Raw genomic sequence first — 24,676 nt, 5'->3', positions numbered from 1 at the left:
TTACTTCTAAGTGGTGCTTTTCCACCTGCTAAACAGACTCTTAAAGACAGCTAAGTCCATCATTCCCTTCCTCTACCAAAGAATCCCCTTTATAGGCTTTGCAATTCCTCAGTTCATCTCTACCTTCTCTGATCCTTCTCCCTTAAGCTTGCAGAATAAGTACTGGCTAACTGGCTAACTTATTTTGTCCAATAGTCTGTGAAATCATTTTGAATTAGAACTGTATTTTACTTGTTTTTTTATGCCCTGTGCATAATACAGAATCTAGTATACAGTAAGTACTAAAATTTGCTTGTTAAAGGTATGAAATATAAAGAATTTGGAGAGGAAGTGGAATTAAATTGAAATTCATGTGAGTGACTGAATATAAAATGAGTACTTCTAAATTCATCTTTCCTTTGAGATTCACAGACATGTCCTGTCTTTAACTTACACATTGCAGGTCAAAAACACTTCCCGTCGCTACTCCTTTAGTGTTTCATGAATTTGCTAGAGTCATTATCACACTCTGGTTGCTTAAAGCAAAAACCAAACACTTCCTGGTTAACTCTTGGTCACCTCTCACTTCCCATCAGTCATAAGACTCATTCTTTGCTCTCCATTCACAAATCAATATTTCAATATTATATTCTTACTTAGTTAAGACTAAGCCACTAAGCAGAGCACATTCTTACTGATAATCTCATCAAATCTTGCTTTCTTAATATATATTTTTTAAAAAGGAAAGAAAAGTGTGTTAGTCGAAAAGTCGTATCCAATGCTTTGCAACCCCATGGACTATAGCCCACCAGGCTCCTCCATCCATGGAATTCTCTAGGCCAGAATACTAGAGTGGGTAGCCATTCCTTTCTCCAGAGGATCCTGTTGACCCAGGGATAGAAACAAAGTCTCTTGCATTGCAAGCAGATTCTTTACTGTCTGAGCCACCTAATTTTAATCAATGACATATTCATTTTTCTCTACAACTCAAATCCTTTTTGTTGCCAGAATAGTTTTATTAAAGGATATATATGATCATTTTCTGTACCTCATTTGAAAATTTGAGTGGACATCTTTTTATGGTAATTAAACATGACCCAGAACATAGCATCCAAGGCTCTCCAAAGTGTCCTATTTTAACTAATATTTCCTTTTTCTGCACAGCTCTGTGTTAGCCTATGACTATATACATGGAACTGATATCTGTATATTTAAATGACCATGACTTACATATCATTCATCTTTTTCTCCTTTTCTTCCATACACTTTCAGAACCCTTTTTCTGTAATCTTTGCTTCTGGACTCAGTTGAAATGTTCCCTCCATTTTGAAGTTTTGACTGATTTTCTTCATATTGCAGTATAGCATCTTCTGGGGCTCTGAAACACTGTACCTTTGTACAGTATTTAGTATATTTCTCTTATATCATGTGATATTTGTGCTTTATTTGCATATTAGCATATGACCAATCTTATTTTTATGTTTCCCCATTTATTAAGTTCCATAAAACATGTTATTTAGTAGACTTACTAAAATGAATTTTTATGCTTTAAAATTGTCAATTAAAAATATCATTTTTCTATTTTAACCTATTTAAAGCAAGCTCCTAGAATGTCAAAATTATTTCCTCCAAAATGTATACTTATTACATATCTATTCCTGAATAAATACTATACAATACTGTGCCAATTAACAACTGTCAAAGTTCTCTGCATGTAAGTGCCATTTCCGAACTCCAGAAATTAACTCTTAACGTGATCTATGTCTAAATGGCCACTTCACTTCTGGGCCCAGCAAACATTCATCTTTTGCAGAGCAGTGTGTGAGGGAGCTGCTGTTACGGCATCTGAGAAGCGGGTTTCAGCAATTCCATTGCTGCAGCCCTGCTATATTGGCTGTGGATTCTGTGAGAAAGCTTTGGTGTGGCCCCTGACATGAGCCACTGGCTCAATCTGAAGGTTATTGTGGAGAAACTCTTGGAAAGAGGCCATGAAGTGACTGTGTTGGTGTCTCCACAAAATTTTATCATTGACTATAGCAAGCCTTCCACCATGAACTTCAAGATTCTCCCCATGCCACAGGACAGAGAAGCTAATGAAAATAGACTAAATGACTTTTTAGACCTATCAGTTAATGTCATGCCTTCATTGTCACCTTGGCAATCAGCAAAATCTGCAAGATTTTTTTTTTTCAAATGAGTGGCTATTTAAAACTTGTCTGTGAGAGTATTGTCTACAACTGGACAATCTTGAAGAAACTCCAGGACACCAACTATAATGTTATGATTATAGACCCTATGATGCCGTGTGGAGAGCTGATTGTTGAGATTCTAGGAAACCCTTCTGTATACACACTAAGGCATTCCATGGGTGGCATGATGGAGAAATACTGTGGGCAAATTCCATCCTAACCTTCCTACGTGCCTGTTGACATGGCAGGACTAACATACAAAGTGATCTTTCTGCAAAGGGTAAAAAATTTAATGCTTTCCATTTTCTTTGACTTCTGGCTCCAACCACATGACACTCAGCTATGGGACTAGTTTTAAAGTGAAGTGTTAGGTAAGAGACTCTGCTTTTCATTCTAAAGTACTTATCAGGAAAAGCTAAGGAGGTTTAAGAAAAGTCTAGGAAGATGAAAGGAATATATTTTTAAAACTGTCACTTCCCCCCTAATTCCACAATTAATATCAATGAACTGTGGTTCAACAATTAATTGGGAAAGGGAGGCAAGAAATGTCTTGCTGTGTTTCCTCTTTCTTTACAGTTATCTATTTTGTAGAATACTTCAATACCTAAACGATTGTTACCAAAACAAAATAAATATAAAACTTGCTGCTGCTGCTGCTGCTAAGTCACTTCAGATGTGTCTGATTCTGTGCAATCCCATAGACGGCAGCCCACTAAGCTCCCCCGTCCCTGGGATTCTCCAGGCAAGAACACTGGAGTGGGTTGCCATTTCCTTCTCCAATGCATGAAAGTGAAAAGTGAAAAGTGAAAGTGAAGTTGCTCAGTCGTGTTCGGCTCTTAGAGACCCCATGGACTGCAGCCTACCAGGCTCCTCCATCCATGGATTTTCCAGGCAAGAGTACTGGAGTGGGGTGCCATTGCCTTCTCTGATAAAACTTGCTAATAAGGGTCAATCCAATGAAAGATGTATTTTTTGTCACATGAAGAATATCACAAGTAAGTCTAATACACTGAGCTTTTCAGCAGTAAAGAATCTCCCTGCAATGCAGAAGACACAGGAATTGCAGGTTCAATCCCTGGATCAGGAATATACCCCACACTGGCAACCCACACTAGTATTCTTATTAGGAAAATTCCATGCACAGAGAAGCCTGTTGGGCTATAATCCATAGGGTTGCAAAGATTCAGACACAACCAAGCAACTGAGCACAAACACACAGCGAGTTTTCATAGGGGAGGACATTGGACTTCTGCTTCATTCAGTTCAGTTGCTCAGCTGTGTCCAACTCTTTGTGACCCCATGGACTGCAGCACACCAGGCCTTCCTGTCCATCACCAACTCCTGGAGTTTACTCAAACTCATGTCCATTGAGTCAGTGAAGCCATCCAACCATCTCATCCTCTGTTGTCCCCTTCTCCTCCTGCCCTCAATCTTTCCCAGCATCAGGGTCTTTTCCAGTGAGCCAGTTCTTCACATCAGGGGCCCAAGTGTTGGAGTTTCAGCTTCAACATCATTCTTTTCAATGAACATTCAGGACTGATTTCCTTTAGGATGGACTAGTAGGATCTCCTTGCAGTCCAAGGGAATGCTCAGTAAAGGTAATGTTTGTTAAATGAGGAAGATAATCTCCTTACCTGATTCCAGTAATAAACTGAAAGGGATTAAATTTGTTATTTGAATTTTTCTCTACAATTTTTGAAAATCACATTAGAATTTAAATTTATACCATCATTCTCTTTGCCCATAGTACCCTCTATTCCTATGTCTCTCTTAAATTTGGGATGAAAATGTAGTAAGTCCTATGTGAACTGCTTCATTATAGCTGGTCATATTGAAAAGTTTCCTAGTATGTTATACTCTTGCATGGATGCTCAATCACTTTAGTCATGTCTGACTCTTTGTAACCCAATGGACTGTAGCCCACAGGCTTCTCTGTCCATGGGATTCTCCTGGCAAGAATACTGGAGTCTGTTTTCGTGCCCTCCTCCAGAGGATACTCCCAACATAGTAATAAAATCCATGTCTCTTGAATCTCCTGCATTTTAGGTGGATTCTTTATTTACCCAGTGAGCCACCTGGGAAGCCTGTTATACTTCTTAGGGGAGTATGATACAGAAACCTAAAAAATTAAGTACAAACTTGAAAGAGTTTGTAGCTCTAAGTGTTAAAAAGAGCTTATTTTTCACTACAGTAGTTACATATATTCTATTTGTAATTGTTTGCCTTTCCTAATAAAGAATCACTTTCTTTTGCCATTTTCACATATCTAGGTTATATCTGATTCCATCAACTGAGGCCAGCTTTCATTCCAAATTCTTTCTTTTTTTTTTTAATAAAGTATAGTTGATTTATAAGGTTGTGTTAATTTCTGCTGTATAGCCAAATGATTTAGTTTTGCATAGTATACATTTTTTGTAATCTTTTTCATTATAATTTATCTTACAATATTGAATATATTTCTCAGTGCTTTACAGGGCTTCCCTTGTAGCTAAGTCTGTAAAGAATCTGTCTGCAGTGCAGGAGACCTGAGTTTGATCCTTGGGTAGGGAAGATCTCCTGGAGAAGGGAATGGTCAACTCACTCCAGTATTCTTGCCTGGAAAATTGCACGGACAGAGAAGCCTAGTGGGCTACAGTTGATAGTCAATGGGGTCACACAGAGTCAGACACAACTGAGTGACTAACACACACACCTCTTTAAAGGACCTACCTTCAAATACTCTCAGACTTCAATATATGAATATTAGAGGAACATAATTCAGTCCATAATTTTGATTTTAATAGATACATTGTTTAATAGAGCTAAGATAAAAAAAAATGCTTAAAAATCCTTAGCTTTACACATGACTTTGAATTTACATTGCATTTATTTCACAATAAATAATATAACAACCAATAAGCACTTCCTGGTGTAGACAGTGAATTAGGTACCTTATTCAAGGTAAATAAGACCAGGGCCTTGACCTCAATTCTTCATTCAGAAATACATGTAAAATATAGAATTAGAAATATATTCTGATAATTAGAGGTACTGTCCTAGTTCCACTCAGTAATTTTCTGGGATATTTGTTGTATTACTCATTAATATAGGGAAGGTATATGATTCTGTTGGGCTTCCCTGGTGGCTCAGCGGTAAAGCGTCTGCCTGCAATGCGGGAGACCCGGGTTCGATTCCTGGGTTGGGAAGATCCCCTGGAAAAGGAAATGGCAATCCACTCCAGCACTCTTGCCTGGAAAATCCCATGGATGGAGGAGCCTGATAGGCTACAGTTCATGGGGTCGCAAAGAGTTGGACACGACTGAGTGACTTCACTTCACTTCACTTCACTTCATATGATTCTGTATGGATATATATTATGAAACAAATATAGTACTTAGTAACAATTGGAAAATTTTAACTCTGTTATCTCTAACAGATCTTTCTTTTACTGTAAGCACTGTGCCTCCCTGATAGCACAGGCAGTAAAGAATCCACCTACAATGCTGGAAACCAAGGCTCTTCCTGAGTTGGGAAGATCCCCTGGAGAAGGGAATGGCAATCCCCTCCAGTATTCTTTCTTGGAGAATTCCATCGACAGAGAAGTCTGGTGGGCCACAGTCCATGGGGTCACAAAGAGTCAGACATGACTGAACAACTAACACTTTCACATCATCATTGATTTTCATTGCTGTACTCTATCATGTTCTTTATTAAGCAATTCTGAATGCACTATGAGTATCATTTCATTCTTGATATAATGATAAATATAGCTAACATAAACTGCTAAAAAATTGAATAGACAAAAGCATATATAATAAATGATAATCAGCTTCATGTTTTTCCTATATAAGAAGTTTTAACTTTTCTTGATTTTCATCAAGATATTGTCTATGTATTATTAAAATATATATATTCTTTTTACCAATAAGAACAATGACTAATCATCTTTATCTATTTTTTCACTTAATATGGATTTGATATATTTACTCACAACATATTAAAATCTACATTATTCTTTAAATTGATGCAGCAATATTCATATGAATGGATATAACAGATCGTTGAGTTGATCTAATGTGAAAGCCCAGACTTATATTTTCTAGCTCTGGTGTTACCAAAATAAATTGTTGCCCTAAACTCATTGTATTTATATCTCATGCACAATACCCTCTAACATTTTTGAACCATTTAGCTCTTATCCTCAGACCTTTATGTACATGTGTTAGTCACTTCATCGTGTTCAACTCTATGAGACCTCATGGACTGTGGCCCACCAGGCTCCTCTGTTCATGCAGTTCTCCAGAGAACACTGCAGTGTGTTGCCATTCCCTTCTCAGGGGATGTTCCCAACCCAGGGATTGAACCCTGGTCTCTTGTGTTGCAGGCAGACTCTTTACCATCTGAGCCACCAGGGAAGCCCAATTATTTCATTTTATGATGGGCTGTTTATCTTTTTGATCTCTAACTGGTCTGGTCTGGCATTTAGGGAATTTAAAGCCTTTTGTTAATGACATGTATTACAAACATCTTTTTAACTCATTAATTGACTTTGAAATTGTAACTAATTTATATCAACAAAATATTTTATAAATATTTTAAAGTATTATACATGTGATTTCAGATTTTAAAAATATCAAACCAATACAAAGTGAAAAAATACAAGTATATAGTTGAAATATATGAGGAAATAAACTTCTATATATCCTGTAAACAAGTTAAGAAATAGTTTGTTTTCTTAACAAGCTATTTCTTGTTCCTTAACAAGTTTCTTAAGAACACCTTTCTTCCAATAGAAACTACCAGACTGAATTTTGTGAACATTTGCTTAGAAATTTTATGTCTATCATTATATGTGATTTCCTCAACACTCTACAGTTTAGATTTTCTAAAATACTATACAAGTGGAATCACAGATGTGCTACTTATGCTGAATACTCTTAAAGATGAAATCATGTGTTTTCTTAATTTTTTAAGCTCAACGGATAGTGCTCTGTTGTGTGATTATAACATGACATTCTGTGGATGGACAACTATTTACAGTATTTTAGATGACGTGACTATTATCAACATTCCTGTATATTCCTCTGTTGTAGAAGAGAAATAGTACCAATAGGATATAAACTGTATATTTATATTTATATTTTCCCCTACTAGATAATTTTGGAGTTTTCTCCAAAGAAATTATACCCAAACCAAATCTATACAGATTTTTGCCTTAGCCAAAGCAGCATTCTAGTCCTCATTGTGCCGCATCAGTCAGTTCAGTTTAGTTCAGTGGCTCATTCATGTCCGACTCTTTGCAGTCCCATAAATGACAGCATGCCAGGGCTGCCTGTCCATCATAAACTCCCAGAGTAAACCCTAACTCATGTTCATCGAGTCAGTGATGCCATCCAGCCATCACATCCTTTGTCATCCCCTTCTCCTCCTGCCCTCCATCTTTCCCAGCATCAGGGTCTTTTCCAAAGAGTCAGCACTTCACATCAGGTGGCCAAAGTACTGGAGTTTCGGCTTCAGCATCAGTCCTGCCAATGAATACCCAGGACTGACCTCCTTTAGGATGGACTAGTTGGATCTCCTTGCAGTCCAAGGGACTCTAAAGAGTCTTCTCCAACACCACAGTTAAAAACCATCAATTCTTTGGTGCTCAGCTTTCTTCACAGTTCAGCTCTCACATCCATACATGACCTCTGGAAAAACCATAGCCTTGACTAGACGGACCTTTGTTGGCAAAGTAATGTCTCTGCTTTTTAATATACTATCTAGGTTGGTCATAACTTTCCTTCCAAGGAGAAGCATCTTTTAATTTCATGGCTGCAATCACCATCTACGGTGATTTTGGAGGACCCCCCCCCCCAAAAAAAAGTCTGACACTGTTTCCATTGTTTCCCTATCTATTTGCCATGAAGTGATGGGACCAGATACCATGATCTTAGTTTTCTGTATGTTCAGCTTTAAGCCAACTTTTAAACTCTCCTCTTTCAATCTCCTCTTTCACTTTCATCAAGAGGCTTTTTAGTTCCTCTTCACTTTCTGCCATAAGGGTGGTGTCATCTGCGTATTTGAGGTTATTGATATTTCTCCTGGCAATCTTGATTCCAGCTTGTGCTTCTTCCAGTCCAGCGTTTCTCATGATGTACTCTGCATATAAGTTAAATAAGCAGGGTGACAATATACAGCCTTCACGTACTCCTTTTCCTATTTGGAACCAGTCTGTTGTTCCATGTCCAGTTCTAACTGGTGCTTCCTGACCTGCATATAGGTTTCTCAAGAGGCAGGTCAGGTGGTCTGGTATTCCCATCTCTTTTAGAATTTTCCAGAGTTTAGTGTGATCCACACAGTCAAAGGCTTTGGCATAGTCAATGAAGCAGAAATAGATGTTTTTCTGGAACTCTCTTGCTTTTTCCATGATCCAGTAGATGTTGGCAATTTGATCTCTGGTTCCTCTGCCTTTTCTAAAACCAGCTTGAACATCTGGAAGTTCACGGTTTCACATATTGCTGTAGCCTGGCTTGGAGAATTTTGAGCATTACTTTACTAGCATGTGAGATGAGTGCAATTGTGCAGAGGTCTGAGTATTCTTTGGCATTACTTTTCTTTGGGACTGGATGAAAACTGACCTTTTCCAGTCCTGTGGCCACTGCTGAGTTTTCCAAATTTGCTGGCATATTCAGTGCAGCACTTTCACAGCATCATCCTTCAGGATTTGAAACAGCTCAACTGGAATTCCATCACCTCCACTAGCTTTGTTCATAGTGATGCTTTCTAAGGCCCACTTGACTTCACATTCCTGGATATCTGGCTCTAGGTGAGTGAGCAGACCATCGTGATTATCTGGGTCGTGGAGATCTTTTTTGTACAGTTCTTCTGTGTATTCTTGCCACCTCTTCTTCATATCTTCTGCTTCTGTTAGGTCCATACAACTTCTGTCTTTATCAAGCCCATCCTTGCATGAAATGTTCCCGTGGTATCTCTAATTTTCTTGAAGAGATCTCTAGTCTTTCCCGTTTTGTTGTTTTCCTCTATTTCTTTGCATTGATTGCTGAGGAAGGCTTTCTTATCTCCCCTTGCTATTCTTTGGAACTCTGCATTCAGATGCTTATATCTTTCCTTTTCTCCTTAGATTTTGTTTCTTTGCTATTTACAGCTATTTGTAAACCCTTCTCAGACAGCCATTTTGCTTTTTTGCAGTTCTTTTCCATGGGGATGGTCTTGATCCCTGTCTCCTGTACAATGTCACAAACCTCATTCCATAGTTCATCAAGCACTCTGTCTATCAGATCTAGTCCCTTAAATCTATTTCTCACTTCCTCTGTAAAATCATAAAGGATTTAATTTAGGTCATACCTGAATGGTCTAGCGGTTTTCCCTACTTTCTTCAATTTAAGTCTGAATTTGGCAATAAGGAGTTCATGATCTGAGCCACAGTCAGCTCCTGGTCTTGTTTTTGCTGACTCTATAGAGCTTCTCCATCTTTGGCTGTAAAGAATATAATCAATCTGATTTCGGTGTTGACCATCTGGTGATGTCCATGTGTAGTCTTCTCTTGTGTTGTTGGAAGAGAGTGTTTGCTATGACCAGTGCATTCTGCTGGCAAAACTCTATTAGCCTTTGCCCTGCTTCATTCCATACTCCACGGCCAGATTTGCCTGTTACTCCAGGTGTTTCTTGACTTCCTACTTTTGCATTCCAGTCTCTTATAATGAAAGGGACATCTTTTTGGGGTGTTAGTTCTAAAAGGGCTTGTAGGTCTTCATAGAACTGTTCAACCTCAGCTTCTTCAGTGTTACTAGTTAGGGCATAGGCTTGGATTACCATGATATTGAATGGTTTGCCTTGGAAACGAACAGAGATCATCCGGTGGCTGCTATGGACATTGCAGAAAACGTGATGGCTGCGTCGGACCACTCAGGAAGCATGACTGAGAGGAGCTACCCCACAGCCAAAGTCAGGGCAGCAACCGGAGCGCCAGGCTGCGACGGCACAGGAGCAGCCAAGTGGAGCTACCCCATGGCTGAGGTTATGGGCAGCGGCCGAGAGGAGCAACCCCACGTCCAAGGAATGGCTGCGCGGGTGCAGGAGGGCCGAGAGGAGCCTCTCCACTTTCAATGTCAGGAGGGGCAACTCATCCAAGGTAAGGAGCAGCGGCTGTGCTTTGCTGGAGCAGCCATGAAGAGATACCCCACATCTGAGGTAAGAGAATCCCATGTAAGAAAGTAGGTGTTTTGAGAGGGTTCAGAGGGCAGACACACTGAAACCATAATCACAGAAAACTAGCCAATCTGATCACACAGACCACAGCCTTGTTTAACTCAATGAAACTAAGCCATGCCATGTGGGGCCACCCAAGACGAATGGGCCATGGTGGAGACGTCTAACAGAATGTGGTCTGCTGGAGAAGGGAATGGCAAACCACTTCAGTATTCTTGCCTTGAGAACCCTATGAACAGTATGAAGAGGCAAAATGATACTGAAAGAGGAACTTCTTAGTGCCCAATATGCTACTGGAGATCAGTGGAGAAATAACTCCAGAAAGAATGAAAGGATGGAGCCAAAGCAAAAACAATACCCAGCTGTGGATGTGACTGGGGATAGAAGCAAGGTCTGATGCTGTAAAGAGCAATATTGCATAGGAACCTGGAATGTCAGGTCTATGAATCAAGGCAATTGGAAGTGGTCAAACAGAAGATGGCAAGAGTGAACGTTGACATTCTAGGAATCAGCGAACTAAAATGAACTTGAATGAGTGAATTTAACTCAGATGACCATTATATCTATTACTGTGGGCAGGAATCCCATAGAAAAGATAGAGTAGCCATCATGGTCAACAAAACAGTCCGAAATGCCACATCATTACTTTTAGCATATTATTGAATGAGTTTTAGTAACAGTCATCTTGAGAAATAATTGACATACCATAAAATTTCCCCACGAACTGTGATATTTACTGTGTTTACAAAGTTCAACCATTGTCTCCATGTTCTAATTCTGTAATGCACCCAAGAAATGATTTTTTTTTAAGTTTTGTTAGTTAGATGGGTCTGAAATGGTATCTTAGGTTTTATTTAGATTCCCTTGGTTATTCCTGAGATTGAGTAAATTTTAATACAGGGGCTTTTGTCAGTTCATGAGCCACTTCAAGGTCCACAGCTGGTACTGAGGTCTGGATATTTACTACTCAGCGTGGAGGTGGGAATAACTCTTCTTGTGTGCCTTGGCATATGGTGTGGGTGATACAATCAAAAAGAAACAGCCTGTCCCTGAGTTCTCAGAGATATAAAGCTTTTTGCCATGTCTGCAGCCAGGAACACACTCTTTGGGTCTGTAACCTTGTGCAAACTTCCCTTCTCAAATGTCATTTTCTGTTTTGGAGTGCACCCAAATTTCACAATCTCCTATCTGGATCCCAGAGCTCCCACAAAGACACATAGGTCTGTGAATAAACACCAAATCATTGCTGGGGAGAGTACATGAGACACATCTTATTTGGTCATCCTGCTCAAAATATTTGGAAGGGTAATACTCCCTTCCCTTGTATTTCTTCTGGAGTACCTTGATTATTCTTAGCTTTCTGTTCTTTTATTATGGATTTTAAAAATTAAAAACAAAATTCTACAAAAATCATCAAACTTCATGAAGCTTGGGGTTTTGAAATTTTAGTAAGAATTACAAGGAATCTGTATACTGATTTGAAGAGAATGGTCATCTTTATGATTTTTGATTTCCTACCAATGAATGTGATAGCTCTTTATTTTACTATAATGGTAAAACATTATAATTCTAATTATATAAAGTTTGCATATCTTTTTTATAACTATTCAGGAATTATAAGTCAAAGTATACATTTTAGTTATATTTTCTTTTATTCATACACAAAAATTGTCATTTTATCTTTTTTTGTATTCATTGAAATGACAGACTGTCACATTTATTCTAATAACAAATCTGTATATTCTTTTGGAATAAACAGAGAATTTCAGATTATCTAAACAGACACTCAAGAGCAAAAACTCAGGATGGGAAATCACCACAGGAACCAGTGCCTAGGTAGGAACACCTGAAATGTAATTGATGAATTGCTGGAGATTCACTGTGGATAATTCTGAGAAAAAAATCCATTGGGATCCAGTCCTATGGGGGTCCCCAAAATATAGTAAGTTTTACTTCCAGAAACTCAAGCAATTTCCATATTAAATATCAGAAAAAAATCTCTTCCTTTCAGTGAGGGGAGGCAGAAAGGAAACATTCTGAAAGAAGCCGGAACACTGTTCTTTCCAACAAGGTCTGTCCTCAGAGTAAATTAGTTAATAGGTGCACAACGTGCTGGGAGAATTATCAGAGCCTAACTGACCTGGGGCAAGAAAAACTCCATACTCTAGGTCCCTCTAGACTACTTCATGGAAAAGGGATATTTTAACTCTAGACCATCTTGCTCCATATAAAGTGGAAAAAAAAATTGAGAAATAGTTGTGAAGAGTCCAGAGACTTAGACTAATACTGAGACTAATCCTAGGACTCTAGGATGCTTCTCTCCCCAATTTACCACCACATTTTAAAAAATCCATTTACAATTCTACCCAGTACATAATGTCTGGGTATCAAGAAAAAGATTACAAGGCACATCAAAAGGCAAAAACACATTCTGAGTAGACAGAGCAATCATCAGAACCAGAAATGCCAAGAATGTTGTAATCAAAGCAAGGATTACAACAACTCTGAGTAATATGCGAAGGGTTCTAATGGATAAAGTAGACAGTATGTAAGAATAGATCACCTTATAAGCAAAGACATGCAAAACCAAAAAAGAGATAAATACGTTGTAACAAAAATGAATTCAAGAATGAAATTATGCTAATTCTATGCAGTCATTTTTATTTTATTTTCCAAGGAAGAGCTAAATGCAAGTTTATTTATATATATATATTTAAAAAAATTTTTTTTTACTTTACAGTACTGTATTGGTTTTGCCATACATTGACATGAATCCGCCACGGGTGTACATGAGTTCCCAATCCTGAACCCCCCTCCCATAACCCTCCCCATATCATCTCTTTAGGTCATCCCAGTGGACCAGCCCCAAACATCCTGAATCCTGTATCGAACCTAGACTGGCGATTAATTTCTTACATGATAGTATACATGTTTCATTGCCATTCTCCCAAATCATCCCACCCTCCCCTTCTCCCACAGAGCCCAAAAGGCTGTTCTATACATCTGTGTCTCTTTTGCTGTCTCTCATAGAAGGTTATCATTACCATCTTTCTAAATTCCATATATATATGTGTTAGTATGCTGTATTGGTGTTTTTCTTTCTGGCTTACTTCACTCTGTATAATCAGCTCCAGTTTCATCCACCTCATTAGAACTGATTCAAATGTATTCTTTTTAATGGCTGAGTAATACTCCATTGTGTATATGCACCACAGCTTTCTTATCCATTCATCTGCTGATGGACATCTAGGTTGCTTCCATGTCCTGGCTATTATAAACAGTGCTGCGATGAACATTGGGGTACACGTGTCTCTTTTTAAAGGATAGAAATTGAGGGAATAATTTCTAACACATTTTATGAGAATTGTTGTTCTTGTTTAGTTACTAAATGCTGTCCGATTCTTTTGTAACTCCATGGACTGTAGCCTCCTAGTCTCCTCTGTCCATGGGATTTTCCAGGCAAGAATACTGGAGTGGGTAGCCATGTCCTCCTCCAGGAGAATCTTCCCAACCTAGGAACTGAACCTATGTCTCTTACATCTCTTGCATTGGTAGGCGGGTTCTTTACCACTAACACCACCTGGGAAGGTCTTAGTGCCCATTAATCAATTATTTATATAATTCTCCACTGTGTTCATAACTCATTTTGTGTAATATAATTCCAGGAAAAAGATTAGCAGTAAATTTTAATTCCATATATTTTTTTTAACCAGTCCTCAGTATGACATTTAGAATGTCTTAGGAAATTATATAACAAATTTTGCACACTTTTGCACAATTTTGTTCTTTTCACATTTGATTGACTTTGCATTTCACACTGTGCATAACTATTTCAAATAGAAAATTCTACTGAACACTTTAAGCTTGGTCTTTCTTAAAATGTGGCCTGCAGTTTTAATCAATAACTTTACCCAAGGACTTAGGATTCAAAGCAGGATGTCACACATATGGAACAAGACATGAGAAGAACATAAACATATTGGTAAGAAAACTAAGGCAGTGCTCTCATCTAATCTCTGACATTTTCAAGCTCACTATCCCTGGAAATTGCCTCTTTACTATCAAATTAAATCATTGCCTATGTTACTTCAGACATATATCCAAACACTACAAAGTAGTAACAATTCTAAAAACAGGTTATCCATCCTAGGGAATATTTGATCACCAATTTTGAATAAAACCCTCAAGAAATGAGCATTCAAGTTTCTTTTTTTGTTTTGTTTTGTTTTGTTTTTGTTTGTTTTTTTTTTCTTTTTTTCTTTTAAAATTACTTTTACTTTATTTTACTTTACAATACTGTATTGGTTTTGCCATACATTGACATGAATCCACCACGGGTGTACATGCGATCCCAAACATGAACCCCCCTCCTACCTTCCTCCCCACAACATCCCTCTGGGTCATCCCCACGCACCAGCCCCAAGCATGCTGTATCCCAAGTTTTCTGTGTATATAAGTGATTGACTGGATACTTGCAAATACATGTTTTTTTCCTCCATAATTTTCTAATATTAATACTTGGAATCTGTCTCTTTCAAAAACATCATTGAGAGATAACACTCAAATAAGTGTTTGATATTAATAATGCATGCATGTGTGCTCTACATTCCAGAGATGATTGTATTAGGTATAAGTTATTCTGTGATTTCCTACTGAGAAAATAATGGAAAATCAATGAAGTGATGATATTTGACTCAGCAAGTTAAGGTAAACTGATATTTGTGAGATTCTTCAACAGTGAAAGTGAACAAGCAGCAGTGGAAGCTGAAACAAGCTGAAAAGTAAAAATAGAGGCTGAATGGAAAGAAAACCACTGAGAGTTGATTTGGTGTTAATAAGCTAGAACTACTCTGTCATCTGCATTTAATTGGGAAGAAACAATGAGTATTAAATCCACCGGTACTTGGAGTAGTGTTTAAAATTTTTGATTGAATTTATTTCCTGAAAGAACTTATTTTTGTCAAAGAATTGCATTTTATTTGATTTTGTTGAATTTATTTTTATTTTACACATTACTGTTCTTTCACTACCCAAACATTCTTTCTGCCTCCTTCCCACCTCCCATCCTTGTCTTCTATCCTTTTTCCTTTGTTCCTTCCCTCCCTGAATCCCTTCTTCCTTATTCCTTTGCATTTCCTTTCCTTTTAACATCTAGATGTGATAAATCTAGAGAAACCACATTTATTGTTTTCCCCTGTAGCACATCAGAAAATCAATGCTGCAATTTTCCCCCAGCAAGTATGTACACAAATAACTTGGAGAAAACTTTATTTTCTCCAGGAAGACTCACTATGCTTTGTGAGACCATGGGAAAAGCAGAATTTGGCTCATCAGGACTTATTAGGATTTTGAATTTCCTTGCCCATACCTACTGAATTTTGAGTTTGTAGGTTTGTATTGCATATCTGCCAAACCATTACCTAAGGTAAGTCTATTACAGTAAAGGGATTTTTTTTGTGCGTCTTTCATGATAAAATCTTTACTGTTCTTTAAAGTTTATGTTTCAATAACAGAGGTATGCTGCTTAATGTCTTCAGTTTACTACTCCAAATATATTTTCAAAGCCATTGGGGTCTCATATGAATGTTGTTACCTTTTTTTCTTCCCCCTTACATTGATATTTAAGCAAAAGAATGAAGTCTTCCAAGTGACATGTTAAAAAATATGTGTGTTCATATATTTGCAGATATTGGGTTGAAAGAACCTTGGAAATCACTAAGGAGCCTGCTGTAGTCTTCCTAACAAGCATGATGGACTTATGAATAAGGGTATTTATTATAATCAGCTGAGTGATAAGTTGCTTCAGTGAGTCTTGAGCAGACTCGTACTACAGACTTTGGTCAGTAAGAAGAAGTTAAGTGTTGCTGGAAGACGTGAAATCAGATAGGGCTTCTTGGAGAGCAATGGACTTTACTCAGTCAGGAAAGAGTTGAAAAAGTTTTCTGATATGACGATGAGTTCAATTTCAAGTTCATTTTAAGAAGTGAAAAGAATTTTCTGGTGAAGATTTCTAGAAACTGTCTGGTTAATACAAAGTTTCAGTCTCATCAGAGAGCATAAGAAATAAATCAGGAGTAATCAACATAAATTAGAAAACATAAAACTGAGAAATCTAAATGTTGAATTGGTTCTTTATGACCATAATATCTGGGTATTTTGGACTGAAAAAGAAAATCAGATATCAATATTTCAATGTTATTAAAGAATAAATATGAGCTGCCAGAAATATTGGAAGGAAACAATATTTAGAAGTAAAAGGAAATAAGAGGTAAACATAGAAAGAATATCGTTCTATGTCAATAGGCAGTGAGGAGACAGTTATTCATTAACCTGGGTGTAGGTAAATGATCTGGTAAAGAATTTGTCCATGATATGGGAAACCCCAGTTCAATTCCTGGGTCTGGAATATTCCCTGGAGCAGAGGTAACCTCCAGTATTCCTGAGCTTCCCTGGTGGCTCAGATGCTAAAGAATCTGCTTGCAATGTGGGAGACCTGGGTTCAATCCCTGAGTTGGGAAAATTCCCTGGAGGAGGACATAGCAACCCACTCCAGTATTATTGCATGGAGAATCCTCATTGACAGAGGAGACTGGTGGGCTGCAGTCCATGGGGTCACAAAGTTGCTCACATGAGCAGCTAAGCACAGCACAGCACAGGTAACTGAGCATAATCTCTGTAGGAGGTAGCAGGTGAAGAGATATTCCCTGGAGAGTTCTGATTTCTGTTAAGGGTAACATTGATACTGAAATTTAAATTTTCACTTCATTTGGAGGAGAACAGATGCATATATGTGTGTGGCTGAGTCCCTTTTTGCCCACCTGAAAATATAACAATATTTTTGGTCTGCTATATTGCAATATAAAATATGACAATAACTTTTTAAATGAAATTTGTTAACTACAAATTGGCACTTACCAAGAGCATTGCCAATGACTGAACAACAAGGCAGTTGTCATCTGCCTCTACTGAGATTGAAGCCCATGCTGCTATAGCTGTTGACCTTCAACAAGCCCTGAGGGAGTTCAGGGTGGAGTGAGGCACTCTGTGCTCCAGGGACTCTAGTAGGACAGGTCTTTAGATAGTTGGATGTTTCTAAGAACAGATTTTATGATCTCAATCCTTACATCTCCTCATAGCTAGAGAAGCACTAAATCCCTTCATGGTGACATCAGACCCTCATGACTAACAAAAACCTTTTGTAAATTGAGTGCTTCATGATATTGAACTCCCCCTTCACCAAAACCTTATATATTGACTTTCCCCCACTGCTGCTTTGGAGCAGTGCCTCAGAGCTATCTGAGATGCTGCCTCCTGGGCTGCAGTCCTCATTTTGCCCCAGATAAAACTTAACTCACAACTCTTAAGTTGTACATCTCTTTTTAGTAGACAAATTTAACTTCAGGATTCTGAATATGTTTTCATACCAATCAAGTTATAGCTGAAGACAAGCTCTATTGAGTGTTATTACTGGAGATAATAATATATTATCTAAAATAGTTGAAGGAACAGAAAGAGACATGATGTATTCCATGGCTCACCAGATAATACCATGCCACGTTATTACATTTATCCTTCCACCCCCAACTTTTCACATGCAATTTCAGACATGTTTCATGAGGGGGAAATTATTCTATTCCAAACCCAATTATTAATATAGATACTTGCATAATATGAATACCAATCATGGCTTATGTCTCAGATGAAAAAATTATGCCAGTCACTAAACACAGAATAGAAAAGCATTGTAAGTTAAATCAAGACTCCTAATGAAACATGGTATAAGTGTGTAAGTCTTAATATATCTGTGTGTGTAATTTTTTTTTTTTCAACCACTGTTTAGGGAGATGAATCAAAATGGTAAAACACCAATTCCTAGGATATCAGATATTCTCTTAACATTAGTTAAGCTAAAAATAGTCTACATTTGTTTATGGCACTATCCTTCCCCTGGTAATTTTACTAGTTTTAAATAAAGACACATCATTAATTGTAGGGTGACTACAAATAGTTACAAAGAGATAACACATCTTTAGAGGGTAACATTCACATATATTCCATTTCTTAAAAGATCGTTTTTAGCCCTATTAATAAGTGAAGCAATAAAGGTGAGTAAAGGCTGCGCAGGCACAGGAGAGCCTAGAAGAGCTATCCCACATTGAAGGCCAGGAACGGTGGCAGTAAAGAGATACCCCTTGTCCAAGGTAAGGAACAGCGGCTGTGCTTTGTTGGAGCAGCCATGAAGAGATACCCCAAGCCAAGGTAAGAGAAACCCAAGTAAGATGGTAGGTGTTGCAAGAGGGCATCAGAGGGCAGACAAACTGAAACCATACTCTCAGAAAACTAGTCAATCTAATCACACTAGTACCACAGCCTTGTCTAACTCAATGAAACCAAGCCATGCCTGCGGGGCAACCCAAGACAGGTGGGTCATGGTGGAGAGGCCTGAACAGAATGTGGTTCACTGGAGAAGGGAATGGCAAGCCACTTCAGTATTCTTACCTTGAGAACCCCATGAACAGTATGAAAAGGCAAAATGATAGGATACTGAAAGAGGAACTCCCCAGGTTATTAGATGCCCAATATGCTACTGGAGATCAGTGGAGAAATAACTCCAGAAAGAATGAAGGGATGGAGCCAAAGCAAAAACAATACCCAGTTGTGGATGTGACTGGTGATAGAAGCAAGGTCTGATGCTGTAAAGAGCAATATTGCATAGGAACCTGGAATGTCAGGTCCATGGATCAAAGCAAATTGGAAGTGGTCAAACAAGAGATGGCAAGGGTGAACGTCAACATTTTAGGAATCAGTGAACTAAAATGGACTGAAATGGGTGAATTTAACTCAGATGACCATTACATCTACTACTGCGGGCAGGAATCCCTCAGAAGAAATGGAGTAGCCATCATGATCAACAAAAGAGTCTGAAATGCAGTACTTGAATGCAATCTCAAAAATGACAGAATGATCTCTGTTCGTCTCCAAGGCAAACCATTCAATATCACAGTTATCCTAGTCTATGCCCCAACCAGTAAAGCTGAAGAAACTGAAGTTGAACAGTTTTATGAAGACCGACGAGATCTTTTAGAACTAACACCCAAAAAAGACGTCTTTTTCATTTTACGGGACTGGAATGCAAAAGTAGGAAGTCAAGAAACACCTGGAGTAACAGGCAAATTTGGCCTTGGAAGGCGGAATGAAGCAGGACAAAGACTAATAGAGTTTTGCCAAGAAAATGCACTGGTCACAGCAAACACTCTCTTCCAACAACACAAGAGAAGACTCTACACATGGACATCACCAGATGGTCAACACCAAAATCAGATTGATTATATTCTTTGCAGCCAAAGATGGAGAAGCTCTATACAGTCAACAAAAACAAGACTAGGAGCTGACTGTGGCTCAGATCATGAACTCCTTATTGCCAAATTCAGACTTAAATTGAAGAAAGTAGGGAAAACTGCTAGACCATTCAGGTATGACCTAAATCAAATCCCTTATGATTATACAGTGGAAGTGAGAAATAGATTTAAGAATCTAGATCTGATAGAGTGCCTAATGAACTATGGAATGAGGTTCGTGACATTGTACAGGAGACAGGGATAAAGATCATCCCCATGGAAAAGAACTGCAAAAAAAGCAAAATGGCTGTCTGCGGAGGCCTTACAAATAGCTGTGAAATGAAGAGAGGTGAAAAGCCAAGGAGAAAATGAAAGATATAAGCATCTGAATGCAGAGTTACAAAGAATAGCAAGAAGAGATAAGAAAGCCTTCTTCAGCGATCAATGCAAAGAAATAGAGGAAAGGAACAGAACGGGAAAGACTAGAGATCTCTTCAAGAAAATTAAAGATACCAAGGGAATATTTCATGCAAAGATGGGCCCGATAAAAGACAGAAATGGTCTGGACCTAACAGAAGCAGAAGATATTAAGAAGAGGTGGCAAGAATACATGGGAGAACTGTACAAAAAAGATCTTCATGACCCAGATAATCATGATGATGTGATCACTAATCTAGAGCCAGGCATCTTGGAATGTGAAGTCAAGTGGGCCTTAGAAAGCATCACTATGAACAAAGCTAGTGGAGATGATGGAATTCCATTGGAGCTGTTTCAAATCCTGAAAGATGATGCTGTGAAAGTGCTGCACTCAATATGCCAGCAAGTTTGGAAAACTCAGCAGTGGCCACAGGACTGGAAAAGGTCAGTTTTCATTCCAAATCAAAAGAAAGACAATGCAAAAGAATGCTCAAACTACTGCACAATTGCACTCATCTCACATGCTAGTAAAGTAATGCTCAAAATTCTCCAAGCCAGGCTTCAGCAATACGTGAACCATGAACTTCCTGATGTTCAAGCTGGTTTTAGAAAAGGCAGAGGAACCAGAGATCAAATTCCCAACATCTGCTGGATCATGGAAAAAGCAAGAGAATTCCAGAAAGACATCTATTTCTGGTTTATTGACTATGCCAAAGCCTTTGACTGTGTGGATCACAATAAGCTGTGGAAAATTCTGAAAGAGATGGGAATACCAGACCATCTGACCTGCCTCTTGAGAAATCTGTATACAGGTCAGGAAGCGACAGTGAGAACTGGGCATGGAACAACAGACTGGTTCCAAATAGGAAAAGGAGTATGCCAAGTCTGTATATTGTCACCCTGCTTATTTAACTTATAAGCAGAGTACATCATGAGAAACTCTGGACTGGAAGAAACACAAGCTGGAATCAAGATTGCCTGGAGAAATATCAATAACCTCAGATATGCAGATGACACCACCCTTATGGCAGAAAGTGAAGAGGAACTAAAAAGCCTCTTGATGAAAGTGAAAGAGGAGAGTGAAAAAGTTGGCTTACAGCTCAACATTCAGAAAACGAAGATCATGGCATCTGGTCCCATCACTTCATGGGAAATAGATGGGGAAACAGTGGAAACAGTGTCAGACTTTATTTTTCGGGGCTCCAAAATCACTGCAGATGGTGACTGCAGCCATGAAATTAAAAGACATTTACTCCTTGGAAGAAAAGTTTTGACCAACCTAGACAGTATATTCAAAAGCAGAGACATTACTTTGCTGACTAAGGTCAGTCTAGTCAAGGCTATGGTTTTTCCTGTGGTCATGTATGGATGTGAGAGTTGGACTGTGAAGAAGGCTGAGCACTGAAGAATTGATGCTTTTGAACTGTGGTGTTGGAGAAGACTCTTGAGAGTCCCTTGGACTGCAAGGAGATTCAACCAGTCCATTCTGAAGGAGATTAAACCTGGGATTTCTTTGGAAGGAATGATGCTAAAGCTGAGCTCCAGTACTTTGGACACCTCATGTGAAGAGTTGACTCATTGGAAAAGACTCTGATGCTGGGAGGGATTGGGGGCAGGAGGAGAAGGGGACGACCGAGGATGAGATGCCTGGATGGCATCACGGACTCAATGGACGTGAGTCTGAGTGAACTCCGGGAGATGGTGATGGACAGGGAGGCCTGGCGTGCTGCGATTCATGGGGTCGCAAAGAGTCGGACACGACTGAGCGACTGAACTGAACTGAACTGAACTGAAAGTATCCTGAACTAATAACAGGAAGTTAGATCAAGTTATTTAAAATATATTGCCTATAAACCGGTATGCTACAAATTTTAAAAGTCTAGTTTGAAACTCTTCTTGGGCTTCCTTATTAGGAATATCTTTACAAATTTGTGAACAGGTCTGTTGGTTCATAAAATTAAATTTTGAGAGGCAACAGTAAAGAATCTACCTGCAACGCAGAAGACCTGGGTTTGATCGCTGGGTCAGGAATATCGCCTGGAGAAGGGAGTGGCAACCCACCCCAGTATTCTTGCCTGGAGAATTCCATGGACAAAGGAGTTTGACAGGCTACAGTCCATGAGCTTGCAAGAATTAGACACAACTGAGTGACTAACACACACACCATGTGAACATCTGGCTTTTATCACTTATTCATTTTGGATAATGTTTTAGTTCCATGTTTTTAGGTGTAATAACTCATTATATACTAAAGCCATCATTTTCAGAAACTCATTTCCTCTTAAGCAAACTAGATGGCTCTAGGTGGCAGGAGACAGAATCAGTCTAACAGTGTCTCTCACAAATCTCTCAAGTCTGCCTATCTGGAGGTGTAGGAGAGCTTCTTCCCACTAGGATCCTGCACTTGCGTAACAGAGAGAAATTTATCCCTGCAGGAAATGGAAGAATTTGCTCAAAGTTCAGGCGAATATAGTATTGTGATGTTTCCTCTGGGGTCAGTGGTCACATACTTCACAGAAGAAAAGGCCATTTGCATTGCCTGAGCCCTCGCTCAGATTCTAGAGAAGGTTAGTTCAAACTCCAATCCTGGTGAGAAGCCACTTTACAAACTGGAGAGAATGTGTAGCTAATAGTACTCTTTTCAGATGAAAGTTGTAACTCATCCTTTACTGAGTGGAACTAGTACCACCTTTAAGTAAAAATGTCTCAAAACATTCAAATGTATACGGGGCGCATTTTACCGTTTGCCTTCTGAGTCTTCACATTACTGAAAATACATCTTTTTAGGAAATCACTGATTTTCAATGAAAGAGAGATGAAAATGTTAAGATTCTAGTAACTTTTTATTGTTTGAAATCTTATGACTTGTACTGATTCTTTCCAAAAGTTCTCAGAGGTGTCAGCTCCAAGGTCCAGGAAAAGAGAGGTAACACGTAGAGGGGAATCACACTCAAGAATATTCTTTATGTCTCTAGGCTTTATTAAGACTTAAAGTGTAGTTGGTTTAGAAATAGAAGCTTAATCTTCCAACCAGTCCATTCTAAATGAGATCAGCCCTGGGATTTCTTTGAAGGGAATGATGCTGAAGCTGAAAGTCCAGTACTTTGGCCACCTCATGCAAAGAGTTGACTCATTGGAAAAGACTCTGATGCTGGGACGGATTGGGGGCAGGAGGAGAAAGAGACGACAGAGGATGAGATGGCTGGATGGCATCACTGACTCGATGGACGTGAATCTGAGTGAACTCTGGGAGTTGGTGGTGGACAGGGAGGCCTGGTGTGCTGCGATTCATGGGGTTGCAAAGAGTCAGACACGACTGAGTGATTGAACTGAAATGACTGAATCTTTCTAAATTGAATTTTCTATAGTTAGAACAATTAAAAATCTTAATGCTATTGTCAAACAGTGTATATTTTCTTTTTTATTGCATTCAATTAACTTTGTTTATTCTAAATTTCTACTCTTCATATATTCCCATTCATGAAATACCCTATCTTTATATTTTTATACTAAAGTACATAAAACTCTATAATTGTACTAATTAGGCCTGTTAAAACTCTGTATTTTTAATTTTAGCTGTTCTAGTAAAAAGTTTGCTACCTATTAGTATTTAATCTGAAATTCTTCATGCGGAGTTTAAAAAAGAAAAAAAATTATGTAACAAAAAATTAGCATCCTAATGAAAAGTTGTTACTGAACCACGGAACATGCTGGGATTCTTGGCCTCTGGAGAAGAATTCAGTCCAGGGCCAGGGACGAGGCTTGATCGCTCAGAGCTTCTGTGTAATAAAGTTTTATTAAAGTATAAAAGAAATAGAGAAAACTTCTGACACAGACATCAGATGAGGGCAGAAAGAGTGCCCCCCTGCTAGTTTTTAGCCAGATGTTATATAGCTACTGCTGCTGCTGCTGCTAAGTTGCTTCAGTCGTGTCTGACTTTGTGAGACCCCATAGACGGCAGCCTGCCAGGCTCCCCTGTCCCTGGGCTTCTCCAGGAAAGAACACTGGAGTGGGTTGCCATTTCCTTCTCCAATGCATGAAAGTGAAAAGTCAAAGTGAAGCTGCTCAGTCATGTATGACTCTTAGCGACCTCATGGACTGCAGCCTACCAGCTACTAGCAATCTGCTAATTAGAGTAAGGCAACGTCTCAAAACTCAGAGACTGGCACCAGTCCCCTCACCCACAACATACTTTTTGTGATAACATTGGCACCAGGTGAGTTATCCGGGGTCATAAAACGATTGACATGAATCTGGAAGAAAGGCAGATTTCCAAGTAAATATAGAGTTCCATTAACATAGATTAGGAGACCAATGTATGAGTAAAACATACTGGTTTGTCAAGTTTGTTCTGAGTCTTAGGCGAACTTCAAGTCTTAGACTTGAAGACAAGAGTCTAGGGTAAATACATAGTTCGTTAATATAGCTTAAGGCAAACATTTCCAAACAATGATTAAGAAAAACGCATTGGTTAGTTCAAGGTTTGAGAAAAGTTAAGTTCAAGTGGAGCCAGGTGTCATCATGGCAACACAGAATTTTAAAAGAAACCTCTTTTTAAATTTG

At 38.6% G+C, this 24,676-nt stretch overlaps 1 pseudogene; it reads left to right on the top strand.

Annotated features, from left to right (window-relative positions):
* LOC102183682 lies at positions 1,740 to 23,698 on the top strand (annotated as a pseudogene).

Source organism: Capra hircus, chromosome 6 (genome assembly GCF_001704415.2).
Source record: "Capra hircus breed San Clemente chromosome 6, ASM170441v1, whole genome shotgun sequence".
NCBI classification, from domain to species: Eukaryota; Metazoa; Chordata; class Mammalia; order Artiodactyla; family Bovidae; genus Capra; species Capra hircus.
Note: the sequence above shows the minus strand (reverse complement) of the source record. Positions and strands in the feature narration are given on the sequence as shown.